Source organism: Podarcis erhardii (assembly GCF_964252035.2).
Source record: "Podarcis erhardii genome assembly, chromosome: 11".
Lineage (NCBI taxonomy): Eukaryota > Metazoa > Chordata > Lepidosauria > Squamata > Lacertidae > Podarcis > Podarcis erhardii.
Genome location: NC_138501.1, coordinates 24,829,866 through 24,844,626, shown reverse-complemented (window position 1 = coordinate 24,844,626; position 14,761 = coordinate 24,829,866).

Below are 14,761 nucleotides of genomic sequence, written 5' to 3'. Positions count from 1 at the left end.
TTCAGATGCTAGCACATCAGAAAACAACTTCATTATTTTGATATCCCTGGGAGTAAGGGAAATGAAAAAGAAAACACGAGCATATTGGTGCACCCAGAGCGCCATAATGTACCTAATTTCAACAGAGCTGACCTTTTAAAAAGTGGTTTTTTGATTGCTTGTTTTATTATAAGATTATCATAGATAAACTATTTCATCCCTAGGTTTATTCATTGTGGTTGAGGAGACGGTGAAGGCATTTCAAGTTCATGTAACAACAGTAATAAAACATATTCCTGAGGTGTTGCTATTAAAGATGACTTGGGCAGGCATGAATATCAACCGTCTGCTTCTTCCTACACCCTGCCATGTCGCCTTGCTTCATTTTGGAGGGATGAATATGGAACTGGAGCATGAGGTGTGGATAATTTCAGCAAGCACGGAGACTAGATTAAGATGCCAGTCTATCAATTGTGCAATTTTAGCTCGCTGTGGTTTCCATTACTAAAGTACCATGGGGAATTACAGCAGCTATAAATAACTCTGGGCTGTGAGTCAAAAGTAGGTGTATACAGCTGTCTTGTTGCTATAACAACTGCTTGTGACTGGGGAAGGGGGAAAAAGTGTAAGATATACATCCTGAGAACAGAAATAGAGTTTGTTTGTTTTTCAGGGAAATGAAGATAATGAAATACACGTTTAAGCTGTGGTACTAAGTTGGTGATGGTGACATTCTGAGACATTTCTCCTGAAAGACCTACATTGGCTCCTACATTGGAAATTGTAGACGCTATCCCATTTAACTTTGGTAACTGACTGTCTCATCTCAGAAGCCAATTCAAGGAGGCATTCCCAAAACTTACTTCTGCACTTGCTGGTTTGGGTCATTTAAGTTTAAGAGTCTTCTTCTTCTTCTTCTTCTTCTTCTTCTTCTTCTTCTTCTTCTTCTTCTTCTTCTGTGATCACTCGTAGCCTAGTAAGATTGTCTTCCATAAACACAGTTTTAAAAGTGAGTTCGTAAGTGACTGTGGAGGCCAATTCTGGATCCACACGTCCTTCCACAGTGGGGACATTGGTTTTCGGGCGGGAGTTGATCATGCCTTCCTCTTAGCACATTTCTCCCTTGCATCCTGAGTTCGAGCGTCTTCAAAGCCCATGACACCTTTGGTAAAGGCTGTTCTCCAATTGGAGCACTTGCAGGCCAGTGTTCCCCAGTTGTCAATGTTTATACTACATTTTTAAAGTGGGGCCTTGCATTTTTCACTTGCTGGAATGGGGGCATTCAAGTTTAGGAGCAGTTTAGTGTTGACATAAGGTGTCAAGAGGAGAGGAGCAGGTGGCAGCAGGGGCGGAGGAAGGGGGCAGCCCCCTGGTGTCTTCTCTGAGGGGGGTGACATTTGGCGCGCAGCTCACCTGCGACTCCAAAGACTACCCCGAGCTGTCGGGGGAAGGGGGAACTGCACTGCTTTGCCCCCCTTCCCTCTTTGTTTTTACAGCTGAGGGAGGCTTGGGAGTTGCGGGTGGGCGGTGCACCAAACAGGGCCTTGCAGAGCCAGGCAGAGGCCCGGGCCAGGAAGATAATGTGGGCCCCCCCTTTTTTACCCTGGGGATAACTGAAGTCTTATAAATAAGTAAGTATATAAATAATTTTCACAAAAGTTATGCTGACAAATAATTTTATTTCAAGGCTTGAACCGTATCTGCATATAAGGACAAAATGAAAAATATAGATATACAATAGTGCTTTTAAAAAATAAACACCTGGCATCCATTCCGCACTTCTCTGAGGAGCCAATCGCAGGCCCTGCCCCGGACGCCGGGGAAGCTTTTCTCTCGCACTGCCAGATACGGCCCCAGGGAATCCGCCCACCGCCTCCGCTTTCGCCCCAGTGCATCCCCTGCGATTGTGAATATGCTGACCGAGGCCCCCTTTGGAATTGGAGGCCCGGGCCAAGTGGCCCATATGGCCCCCCCTCTGTCAGGCCTGGCGCCAAATGTCTGCCATTGGCGGCTTGCTCCACCCTCGTGGGCGGCTCGTTCTGCCCCTGGCTGCAGGGCACATGCGCCGCTCCGTGCACCTGAGCGGCTATCCCGCACGTGGGAGGGCACTCTCCATGCCCCGGCCCCCTTGGGAGTGCGGCCCGCCCTAGGCAGCACAGCCATATGCTCTGCCGCTGAGTGGCAGCAGCAGTGAGCAACAAGGGCACCAGGTGAGGGCCCTTGGGGGCCTTCAGAGCCAGTTCCAAACTCTAGTTCCAACGTAGCAGCAGAGGGACCCTCTCCCCTCAGGGTCTGACTGGGATGGTGGCAGCCGAAGAAGGATGTCAGGAGCAGGGCAGCAATAAATCACACAGCGTCAATGAAGTTAACTCTTTATTCAAGGAAACTGGGTTGGCTCAGGAAGCCAGGCCTAATGAGCACAGCAACTCGTCCGGGTAGATCTTGCCCCTATGAGGCAGTTGTGTGGACTAAAGGTCCCCGACTTCCCACAGTTGTCTAAGTCTCCTCCTCCCGCTGGCTTTACGAGTTTGTTCGAAGAAGTATTTTCTCATGGTGTTATATATTCAAAGGTGCCTACAGTATGCAGATTATCCACTAGGTGGCAGCATTGTATTGTTGCACCACATTTCCATTTTATTAAACAGCAGAAAGAATCGCTGCTTGCAATCAGCTTTGAGAATTGCTTTTTTCCCGAAGGACTATTGATATCTCACTTGTGATATGCATAAATTCTACCTCCCTGAGATTTGCAGTCCCGGAGAATACAACTGTTGGCCATCATGGGTCAGTGAATCATTGATCAATGGTCAGTGACTCTGGTCCAACTCTAATTGAACTTTGTATGAGCAACGAATGGCTCACCCATATCCTTCAAATTCAGCACATGCAGAAGCTGCCTTCTTCATCGTTGGACCCGCTATTGGCCTCATCTGCTCTATCTGTCTATGCACACAGGAGAAGTCTCTAACTCCCCAAGGGTTTAAGGCGCATTGGCTACCCTCACCTGATTTAGCTGGTCAGCCAAAGCTATTCCAGGGTTTGACTGCTGTTGCATATTGACAGCTTCTAGGAGCCATAGGTGAGAATTGTGTTGACCCAAAAGGCAAGCTGGTCTGGAAGCCGTGCTTGCAGCATATTGATGATCAAGATGACCCCTGCCTAATTGATAGCAGCTGTAGTGCTGAGCTCGTATGTGTTTCACAAGCTTTCCCTCCCCCCACCATTTCGTTTCATTTCATTTCACTTTTAATTCGTATACCACCTTTCTATATTACTATACACAAGGTGCTTTGCAAGCTGAAGAAACAACAAATATCATACACCTTATAGCAATCTGATGCAACACAGAAATGTCACAATGAAAACATAGCTTTAAAATAAACAACTTATATTGAATAAAGTAATATCCATTAGCATATAATAGTACACAATAAAATTAATAATAATTAAACAGAAATTTATTCTTAAAGATCACAACAAATAATTTCTAAACTATAACCAATAAAAAATAACAGCAAGTCATAGTGCATAAAATAACACAATATAAAACTGAGAAGCAAAGACACACAATTTAGAAAACTTTTTTTTTTTTAATATCCCTGAACTCCTCTTCTCTCTCCCCAGCTGCTTCTGCTGTTCTGGGAAAGGCTCCCAGGGCTGGAGAGGGTGGGGCAAAGCAGGTGGAAAAAGCCATTGCCTGATGGCCAGCAGAAAGTCTCTCTCACCTCACAGTTTGATGTATCCACAGGCCCCAGGCCAAGCTAGAGGAGGAGGTAATGGTTAAGACCAGCTCCCGGTGTTCCCATGTAATGTGACCTGCCTGGGCCTATAAAGGTTGTGTGTCTCTTTACTTGGGTATGGACAAGGCATCTCCTTGCTGTGGAGTCTGTCCCACGTGAATGCTGTGAGCAGGGGCAAGGAGGAAGGCATTGGACCTTTGCTGTAAGTTTGTACCCTTCTTTGATAAATTGTTATACCTGATCACTCTGGAAGTTTGGGCATCTTTCTTTGAAATTCCTGCGTATCTGAACTCCTATGTGTCCTCTGGCTCTGCAGGGTGTTTCAAGGGTGGGGGACTAAAGGTGGACAAGCTACCCCAGAAGGAGCATGATGTTCTCCCCACCCCCAACCAGAGGTGCTACCCCTCCCCTGACACCCCATACGAACTCATAAAGGAAGGGAACTAAATCCTTCTTCCCTGGATGAGAATATGTTCACATACACGTTCAGTGTTTATGTTCCCTTTGTGTGCAAGGGATAAGGGCTATGAGGCAGGAAGGGACAACATGTGAAGATGGACGCTCTTAGTGGCACACATCTGACCGCAGCGCGCACATGGTTTCTCCCTTTGTACATGTATTGCCCTGTGTGAATCTCTGGTGCCAATTTTAGTGGAACAACTCGCACCATTACTTTGACTGGCAGAGCCTCCCTGACCTCCATTACGAATGCTTTGCTCTTTTTTTTACTTTTGCCCTGTGCTTGTGGAAATGTGGAGGTTTCCTTTGGCTGAAAGTCCCCACTGAACCAGTCATCAATAGTGAGGTGCTGTTTGCACCTGTCAGCTACTGACGACCACTGCTTGGGATTAGTCATCTTTCCCCTTGTGTCTTTCTTCACCACCAAATTATCCAAAGATCTTTTAGGGCACAAGACGGATAGACCAATAGGAGGTGAAGCCAGAGCCAACGACAGGCAAACTAATTCTACTTTTATCCCCATCCTCCTCCTCCTCACTCAGTTCTACAAGGGCAACGCTGAGACTAAAGTGGAGAGGTTGTCAGACAGTGCCACCTTCTGGACTGGAGGGTAGAGACAGGTTAGTGAGGCAGGGTCCATACTGACCAACCTCTACAGCGGTACCTCTGGTTATGTACTTAATTTGTTCTGTAGGTCCGTTCTTAACCTGAAACTGTTCTTAACCTGAAGCACCACTTTAGCTAATGTGCGGTGGTGGTGCGGCAGCAGCGGGAGGCCCCGATTTCTGTTCTCATCCTGAAGCAAAGTTCTTAACCCGAGGTACTATTTCTGCGTTAGCGGAGTCTGTAACCTGAAGCGTATGTAACCCGAGGTACCACTGTACTAGCATTTTTTTTTTGTCACTACATCTTTTGTTACCAAAACTTTTAACAATGGAAGCCATCTCTCCTAAAGCAACTCACAAACACATTCAAAGTCAGGAGAGGATATCGATAAAAATAACCCCATTTCCATTAAACCCCACTGAGGATTTGATACCAACAAGGGCTTGTGCAGATGTGTGTGTAACAGCTTTTTTATCTCAAAACTTAGGAATACAATTAATGCAGCATGTAATGTGCTAAACAAGTGTTGCTAATTTGCACGACGGTTCCTGGCAATGTGGGTATTGAATCTGAATAGTCTGGAAAACACATATAACCCTATTCCCATGAGCAGCCACAGCTGTGTAGATGGGCATTAAATTGGCATTTTTACATTGCATCTGGGTTCTTCTCCTGGGAACACGGTCTCTCCTATAGAAGAAGAAAGCGTTAGGTGTGGTATTTCTAAATATGCAAATAAGATGGAAGTCTGAACAAGCATAATCTGGAGATGAGACATCATCCCATAAATGTAGGAATCCTGTGGCAAATTGTTTCTGCATCTGTTTGGAAGTGGCTTAAGCAGATACGAAGAGGCAAAGAGGAAAAGCAGTGCAAACACTGATCTAAATGTAGAATGTATGCTCCTAAGGCTGGGAACCTTTGTGTAATTCTATAAAGCACAGGATGTAAAGTGACTTTTTCCAACCAGGTGCCTTCCAGCTGTTTGGGACTACAATTCTCATTAGCCCAGCCAGCATGACCAGTAGTCAGGGATGATGGGAGTTTTAGTTTGGGGAAGGCTGGTGTAAATCAGAAGCACTATGTATAATTCCCACCTCTAGCACATTATAAAACCAATAACAGACCCTCCAAGTGTCCCTATTTTCCAGAGATAGCTCCGGATTTACAGAAGCCGCCCCGATTTCTGATTTGATCCTGGAATGTCCCACTTTTCCTTAGGAAGAGCCGTCCGTAGCTGCAGCAGGGCTAGCTGGGTTTTTTTGCCCAAGGTGAAGCCTCCAGAGGGGTACCATTGAGGTTCCCAACCTGTGGGGGGGGGGGTCAAACTGGGTCTTAGACCTGTGAGAAATAAAGCCTAGTTTCACCCATGCCTTAGGATGCCCCTATTTTCACCAGAGAATTGTTGGAGGGTATGGCATTATGTGACTCCCGAGCTGAGGAGATAAGTAACTATTAAACTTAAGAGGACATCTGAAGGCAGCCATGTATAGTAGGGAAGTTTAAAAATGTTTAATGTTTTATTATGTTTTTATATGTGTTGGAAGCTGTCCAGAGTGGCTGGGGCAACCCAGTCAGATGGGCAGGGTATAAATATTATTATTATTGAATAGGAAACCCCTCTTTTCCTTGGAGAAATGTTGGAGGGTATGGAGTTTTTAGTCCAAACTCTGCTAGGCACCAGTAGATGGGAAAGGCTGGTGCAAATGACTAGCACTATGTATAATTCCTGCCAACAAAGGTCCGTATAGTTAAAGCCATGGTTTTCCCAGTAGTGATGTATGGAAGTGAGAGCTGGACCATCAAGAAGGCTGATTGCCAAAGAATTGATGCTTTTGAATTATGGTGCTGGAGGAAACTCTTGAGAGTCCCATGGACTGCAAGAAGATCAAACATATCCATTTTGAAGGAAATCAGCCCTGAGTGCTCACTGGAAGGACAGATCGTGAAGCTGAGGCTCCAATACTTTGGCCACCTCATGAGAAGAGAAGACTCCCTGGAAAAGACCCTGATGTTGGGAAAGATGGAGGGCACAAGGAGAAGGAGACGACAGAGGGCGAGATGGTTGGACAGTGTTCTCGAAGCTACCAGCATGAGTTTGACCAAACTGCGGGAGGCAGTGGAAGACAGGAATGCCTGGTGTGCCCTGGTCCATGGGGTCACGAAGAGTCGGACACGACTAAACAACTAAACAACAGCATGTATAATTCCCACCTCCCAGCACATTTTTAAACCAATAAGCCCACCCAGTAACAGACACTCTCAGACAAGGCCCATGAGGGGCACAGAGGCTGCCATCGCCAGAGAAGTGTGGTGAGGCGGCAGCTTCTGGGAAGATATTGTGAGAGAGTTCCATGAAAGGCCAGCCGGTAAGTGACATGGTGGGCAGAGGAAGCACCATCCCATTTCGCCTCAGGTGGCAAAATGGGTTGAGCTGCCCCAGAGAACATCTTACTTCTTATTGGCTGACACATACCAGCTAATCCATCACCATTTACTTCACAGGGAGCCTGTTGAGATCATTCTTTTTTTGCCAAGTTCCATATTAAGGCAGTGACAGGGAACTACAAGAGTTTTGCACCAAAGCTCTGTCATGTCAGAGTGACGTGTAAGTGGATGTGCCAAAAAACTGGTATTTTTGTCTTTGTAATGGCTAGCAGGCTTTAAGATTAGGATATGAAAGTGATGGAGCCACAATATTTAACCTGCATTATGTGGGCAGTTTTTTGTTTTTTTAATAGCCGCCCAAAAAAGATCCTTCTCTGCCCCTCAAATATATAAGTGTAGTTTATTATCGGCCCATTACTGCAGAATAGGATCTATGCCATGGGTAGGCAAACTAAGGCCCGGGGGCTGGATCTGGCCCAATCGCCTTCTCGATCCAGCCCACGGCTGGTCCGGGAATCAGCCTGTTTTTACGTGAGTGGAATGTGTCCTTTTATTTAAAGTGCATCTCTGGGTTATTTGTGGGGCATAGGAATCCATTCACTATTTTCCCCCAAAATATAGTCCGGTCCCCCACAAGGTCTGAGGGACAGTGGACTGGCCCCCTGGTGAAAAAGTTTGCTGACCCCTGACTTATGCATTTCAGTGCATTATTGCTCACAACAACACCTTCCACTCCTGGCTCTGTTGTGCAATTTTGGCTGGTTTCTGAGACTTCTGGTTCAGCAGCTGAATCAGAATTCTCTTGCTTGGCTACAATGACCAACTGTATAGTTTACTCCAACAGCAGGTGTGGTGCTGGCTAGAAATGAATCAGGGAAATGTAAATGACAATTTATTTGATTTTTCTCTTCACCAAAGTAGGAGCTAATTAGGGCCAGGCAGACAGAAATAATAAAGAATTATTATTTTAAAATATTAGCCTTGTTGCTGCTGTGCATCCAATTTAGATAGCAGACTGCTGGCAGCAGACCAAAGAGCTTTTCAAAGAAGGCTTGCCACACACCTTTGGCACGATATAAATCCTTACAATTTGCTTTGCTGAACAGATCGAGCTCAGAACTTGCTTCTTAATTGCTCCAGTGCTTAGTTAAAAAGCTAGTGCTGCATTGGCTATCTTCCAGAAAAGACAGGAGGTACTTCCTGAGTCTGGGAGCTGGAGAGATGGCCTGTGCTTGATGGGGTTGCATACCTGTTGAAAGACCAGGGGCATTGTTTGGAGGTTCTTGTTCATCCAGACCTGTTACTGGAAGTCCATGGGGCCTCCATAGCTAGGAGCAAGTGCCTGGTAGTTCCAGCTATGGCTGCTTCACTATCTGTGGGCATTCCTAGAATCATAGAATCATAGAGTTGGAAGAGACCACAAGGGCCATCGAGTCCAACCCCCTGCCAAACAGGAAACACCATCCTTCACGAAGCTAGCCACAGTAATCCATGTTCTGGTAACCTCCAGCTTGGAATACTGTACAGTGGTACCTCAGGTTACATACACTTCAGGTTACAGACTCTGCTAATCCAGAAATATTACCTCGAGTTAAGATCTTTGCTTCAGGATGAGAACAGAAATCGTGCTCCGGCGGCGCAGCAGCAGCAGCAGGAGGCCCCATTAGCTAAAGTGGTGCTTCAGGTTAAGAACAGTTTCAGGTTAAGAACGGACCTCCGGAACGAATTAAGTACTTAACCTGAGGTACCACTGTAATGCACTCTCAGTGGGGCTGTTCTTGAAGACAGGTTGGGGGAAGGAAGACTGCTATAGGAAGCCACAGTTGTATCTTGGATTCAAAACGCCTTGGTACTCAGACATTTTGGCTCCCGAACGCTGCAAACCCAGAAGTGAGTGTTCCGGTTTGTGAATGTTCTTTGGGACCCGAACGTCCGACGGGGCTTCCGCAGGTACCGATTGGCTGCAGGAGCTTCATGCAGCCAATCAGAAGCCGCGCTTTGGTTTCCGAATGTTTTGGAAGTTGAACGGACTACTGGAACGGATTCCGTTTGACTTCCGAGGTACGACTGTATTTGGATTCCAGAACCTGGAGTTCTTAATTTAGGGTGTACCATATTTCAGGACACAAAAGTTTAGGCAATCAGCCTCTAAATCCCAAACATTTCCCCCAGATGCTCTCTCTAGCAAATTTCTAGTATCCACAAGGCAGGACCGGCTTCAAACAACTATCACTGCATCACACAACTTCCTGTCCCAGTTTGATAGATTGTTTTCTGTCCCTCCTAATTCCTTGTTCACAATCTATGTCTTGCTTCCTGTCTCTTTATCATCTGCTGAGTCATCTTACCTGCCCTCAGATTCTCAAGGAATAAGAATTTGGATAATGATGTAAAGTGGTTATATTGGTTGGTGTGTGAGTGGGGAGATTCGGGTTCAAACTTCCACTCTATCGCACAGGCTCTTCAGGAGATTTGGGGCCCAGTCACTGTCTCAGTCCCAGCCTAACTTACCTGAAATGGGGGGGGGGGTAAGGGGAGAACCATACTGTCCTTCTTCAGAGGAAAGGTGGGACAAAAGGAATAATTTTATTAGTTATATGCAGCCCATCTGACTGGGCTGCCCCAGCTACTCTGGGCAGCTTCCAGCAAAATATAAAAACACAATAAAACATCAAACATTAAAAACTTCACTGTACAGGGCTGTCATCAGATATCTTCCAAAAGTCAGATAGTTCTTTATCTGATTGACACCTGACAGGAGGGCATTCCACAGAGAGAGCGCCAAGCACCACTACTGGGAAGGCCTTCTGCCAGGTTCCCTGTAACTTCTCACATTGAGGGAACCACCAGAAGTCCCGCTGAGCTGGACCTTTAAAACACATTTAATAAAAGTTACGATATTCAGGTGAATACCAAAGCACATAATGAATTATTAATTCTGAGAGGAGAATCTCGATTTCTTTGGCACACAATTATGGGTCTGATTCACCTAATAAAGTCTGTCACTTGTGCAATGAGGCTCTCCCCACTCTCTGCCCCCCTGCACCCTCTACACACCCTCCAAAATTGGCTTGAGTGGTTGAGGAAACCCCCCAGAACTGCACACAAAGAAAGGAAAGAGCAGATAATTCCATCTAGCAAGCTGAAATGCTTACACTGATGGAACAATTAACTAAGTGCAATGTTGAATTCCTCCCTGTTGTCGCCCCCCGCCCCCCGCTGGGCACCCTCCCAGCTTGTTTATATTTAAAAACACAGGCCATATAGGTTTGACACAGCCATTCCAGGTTATCATCTCTTCCAATTGCCAGGGATTGATTACAGCAGCATATAATACCAAGCACTGAAAGATAAACTTTCATCTACTCCTGGATTTTTAAGAAGCAACACCTCCCCACTCGAACAATAATAATAAACAGAGTTATGTTCCATTTTCGTTGGCTGAACTTTTGCTTTTCACTGTGCTTGCTATAGCTGCTTTCGAAAGTTGGCATTTTTGTCAAAGGAATTATTCAGGCTGACGCAATAGGATGCCCTCAGGGGCTGAGCCATTTCAAGAGGACAGAGGCACTTGCGAAACCGTGGGGAACCCCTGACGCAGACCCACAGGGTGACGAGAATTTCATTCCAAGTTACTTTGGGGGGCAGTTTCTCATTAACTCCTTTGGAAATGGAGTTTCTTCACCAAGTCCTTCAAATTCATATTTAAATGTTCTGATGCTGGTGAGAGGTGGGGGACAATAAAGTTTTGTTCACAACCTACATATTCATTTTCTGCCTGTCCTGAGACCAATTTATGGAAAAACTATGTTAGTTTCCTTGATTAACTTATTGTTAAAAATCCCTTCAAATCTTCCTTCCTGTGAAATTTGGTAGCCACTCTTGATCACAGTAGCCTGGGCTGGAGGCAGAGGTAGAGAAAGAATGAAAGCTGACGATGTTTCACTGCTTGAAGTAGAAATTAAACCTTCCTGTCTCCTTCAGATCCATCCAACATTTTGTTCCATCGATACACCTTGGTTCATAGGAAGTTGACGCTATAAAAAGGAATTATAATTGCCTGGCCCAGGAAGATTCAGAGTTTCGGCTGAATGCAATCTGGCTTGCTAATTACAAACAGGCTATATACCTTCACCCACCCATTCAGTGAAATTTCCTGACCTACTACTACACTGCTAAATAACTAGATGAGGCTGGGTTTTTAATAAGCCCTTTTGCTCAAGGGTTTGTCATCAGCTTCCTTTGCATCGGTTGTGATTCTTTGTTTTTAATGAGCTGGCGGCTCAACCTCCAGTGACTCCTCCCTAGGAGGTGACGGGCAGCGAAGACAGTCAGACATGAAGTAGTGCTTACTGAGGAAGGAACCACCACCCACAGTCCATTTAGTCATATGGCCTATGAGTGCTGTTCTCCTGGATTTCAAAGAATTTCAGGTTTCCTCTACACATTTACAACCGCACATAACAGCCCAGAATGCACACTCAACTTGAGAACGGGTATCTTTTCTGTGGAGAGTTGCTCACAAGATCCTCACCTGTGATCTGTACTACAAGTAGCATTTAGATGTGACAGGGAGACATGCAGTGTCGTCTGCAAGCATATCTTTGGTAAATGGAAGACCAGACTGTCAACGTTGGGCATGTTTAACCTGGAAAAAGGCAACTGAAAGGAGATATGATAGCCATCTTCCAATATCTCATGGAAGAGGGAACAAGCTTGTTTTCTCCCGCTCTGGAGGTTAGGAATTGAACCAACGCCTTCAAGTTACATGAAGGGGGATTCTGACGAAATGTCAGAAAAAACTGTGACACTATTTTACTTTGTAGAACAGCCTCTACACTGAAGAAACTCCGTAAACCGCATTAATGTGTAAGCTATATAAGAAATGCCTTGTTTTCTTGGGCTCAGAATCACTTTAGGAGACCTTCCTCTCAAATTCTTATAAATGCTCACCTGCTAATAATGATATTTAAATGTCTCTTGAGATGAACACCTGCATCTTCTGTTGCTTCCTATCAGTTGCATCATGGCCAAGCTTGCTTGGCAACTGGGCTTCAAAGTGAGTGCAGGAAGCGATGGTGGTGATGAGCCATGCTTCCTCCTACTTGAAGAGAAACAGGGCTGGATAATAAGACCTAAGATCAAGGCCCTGACTAATTGTGGTAATTGAAAGGCCTTGTGATTCTGTCCTGCCCCACTTCTCCTTGGGGGAAGCTACCATTCTGTCCTTTATTCCTATACTATGATTTGTTCAGAGGCGCAGGAAAACAGCTCACAAGCAGGAGAAATTACAGGTGGCACCCGCAACAAAATCTTGCAGTGCAGAGTACACCTAACAGCCAGCCATGCCCTCTTTCAGGAAACTCCATTCCATTTCTCTTTCCTCTAGTTTTCTGTCTTCCTGCCCCCAACAGTCAGTATAACATGCCCACAGCATGTGCTTAGTCCTCAATAGATTGTTTTTCATTTACAGCCCTTATATTCCACCCCCTAAATATTTTTCTTTTTTGTACTTCTTCAAATGTCAGGGATCCTCCTAGCCTGCTAATAACTCCCCGTTCTATGAGGATGGTGGGTCCCCCCCCCTACTTACAGGATCCACAGGTTCACTATAAATTAGTTATTGCTTAATTAAAAGTCTAAAATACTGGACAGCAAGCTTGTTGAATATCCCCTGTCCCCAATGTACCGTATCTCATCTTCACTGGACATGGAGCAAACGAAAACAAGCTTGCAATTATAAAAGAAAAAGGGGACGAATGCCAAGTACTGGAATAAGGTTGAGCAAACTACCTGCTACAATTTACCAAAGGATTATTAGGACTGATTGAAAGAGAAGCTCAGAACCAGGAACTAATATCAGTAGATCTGTACTTTGCCAGTTGGTTGGTGTTGATAAGAAGCCAGAAACCAGCAGAATAACCCACAACTGGTTGGCCTGCCAATCCCCTGGCCATCACAGGCTTGGGTGTTATGGTCAGGCTACAACAAAGTCAGCTTAACATACACACCCAGCAGCAGAGCCAACTGCGCAATTGCTGCAGAAACAGAAGCTGTCAGCTTTTTCCTGGGTGCTCAGGTGGCTACAGTTGCTTGGAGGGGCCTTTATCAGCTTCAGCTGATATGCCAGATGTGACCATTATTACCTGGAGAAGGCAAATTTGGCTTCAGTCATCCATGCTTCAATTACTTCCAGGACTGGATTACTGTAATTCAAGGGTGGGGAACCTTAGGCCTAGGAACTAAATGAGGTGCTTCAGGCCCCTCTGTTTGGCCTCTGGGGTTGTCCCCTGTCATACGTGCCTCACTAGTCTTGCATTGTACCCTTACTCCAATGTTTGGAACGTGTCCTTTATTGTAATATACAGTTACTGACTCTCACTTGTGTACAAGTTCCCAGTATTAGTTTCTGGCTGCAGCAGAAGCCCAGCTGAAAAAGCAGGACCCACTCCATTAGCTCAGCAAAGAATCTAGCTGCCCTTTGGGTCCTCCTCTCCCTGCACTGTCTTCATTCAAGATGGCCATACTAACGACTATGTTGTTCCCGAGTTTGCTTGTTTTCCTTTGCCCTCCTCCACCCCTTTTCCTTTTGTGTTATCTCTTTTAGGTTACAGATGGGCAGGCCCCAGACTTGCAGGATTTAATTTGTTACTTACCAGAACCCTGAGGTCCACCAGCCTGAGCCAGGTCCAAATAGTAGCTTAGCAAGGGCAGGCATACACTAAGAGGGTACAACAGAGTGCTTCTGAGCATATGCTCAGCTCACAGATTTGTGATCTGTACTAGAAGTAAGGTCCCGTATTGTTTCAGATGAAATGCACTCTAACCTACATTAATTTGGGGCAGGGGAAAATGCTTTTTAGTTGTTGCGGTTGTTGGGTAACTAGGAATCAAATGACCTTAGCTAATTTACTGCCAGACACCCAGAGATCTACCAGTATATTCTGATCTTGCCACCCATGTTTTAGAGATTGCACATTTGCAATAATATATTGTTCTTCTTTTTTTAATCTGCATATTGCTTAGTAAATTTAGATGCCTTATAAATAATGGTGATGATTGCAGGAAGCCACTTGCTGTCATGAAGACACAAGATTTATAAAGTGGGATTGCTGTGTTTAGCTTTCTTTCGGCCTAACTCGCCGCACAAAAGGTCATTTTTACATTAAGAGTTTCTGCCTCTCAAATCTATTACGGGCAATCACTGGAGCTTTGAAATGCAAATAGGTGAAGTTCAGAAAGCTGTCTAAGTTTGCTTTTGACCTCTAGTCAACAAACCACACTCTACCTCTTGGAAGAGCTGCTGACCTATTTTATACTGTCGCACCTTTGTGAAAGGTTTTGGCAGCCGTTCCGGGAAAACACTGAGTAATGGAATAAAACCTTGGTTTCAGAGAAAACTTTCCATGAAAATAAGTTTTATGTAGCAGAGAACGCCTCTGATCACAGGGGGGACAGTCAGCGCTCGGCCTTAATGTAAAAAGTGGCGAATGATTATTTGAAAAGTAGGGCAGGAATCTACACATTGCATGTGTGGTGTGCATGTAATTCTGGCAGTGTTGCACCTCAAGCATAATGCATTATGTCCC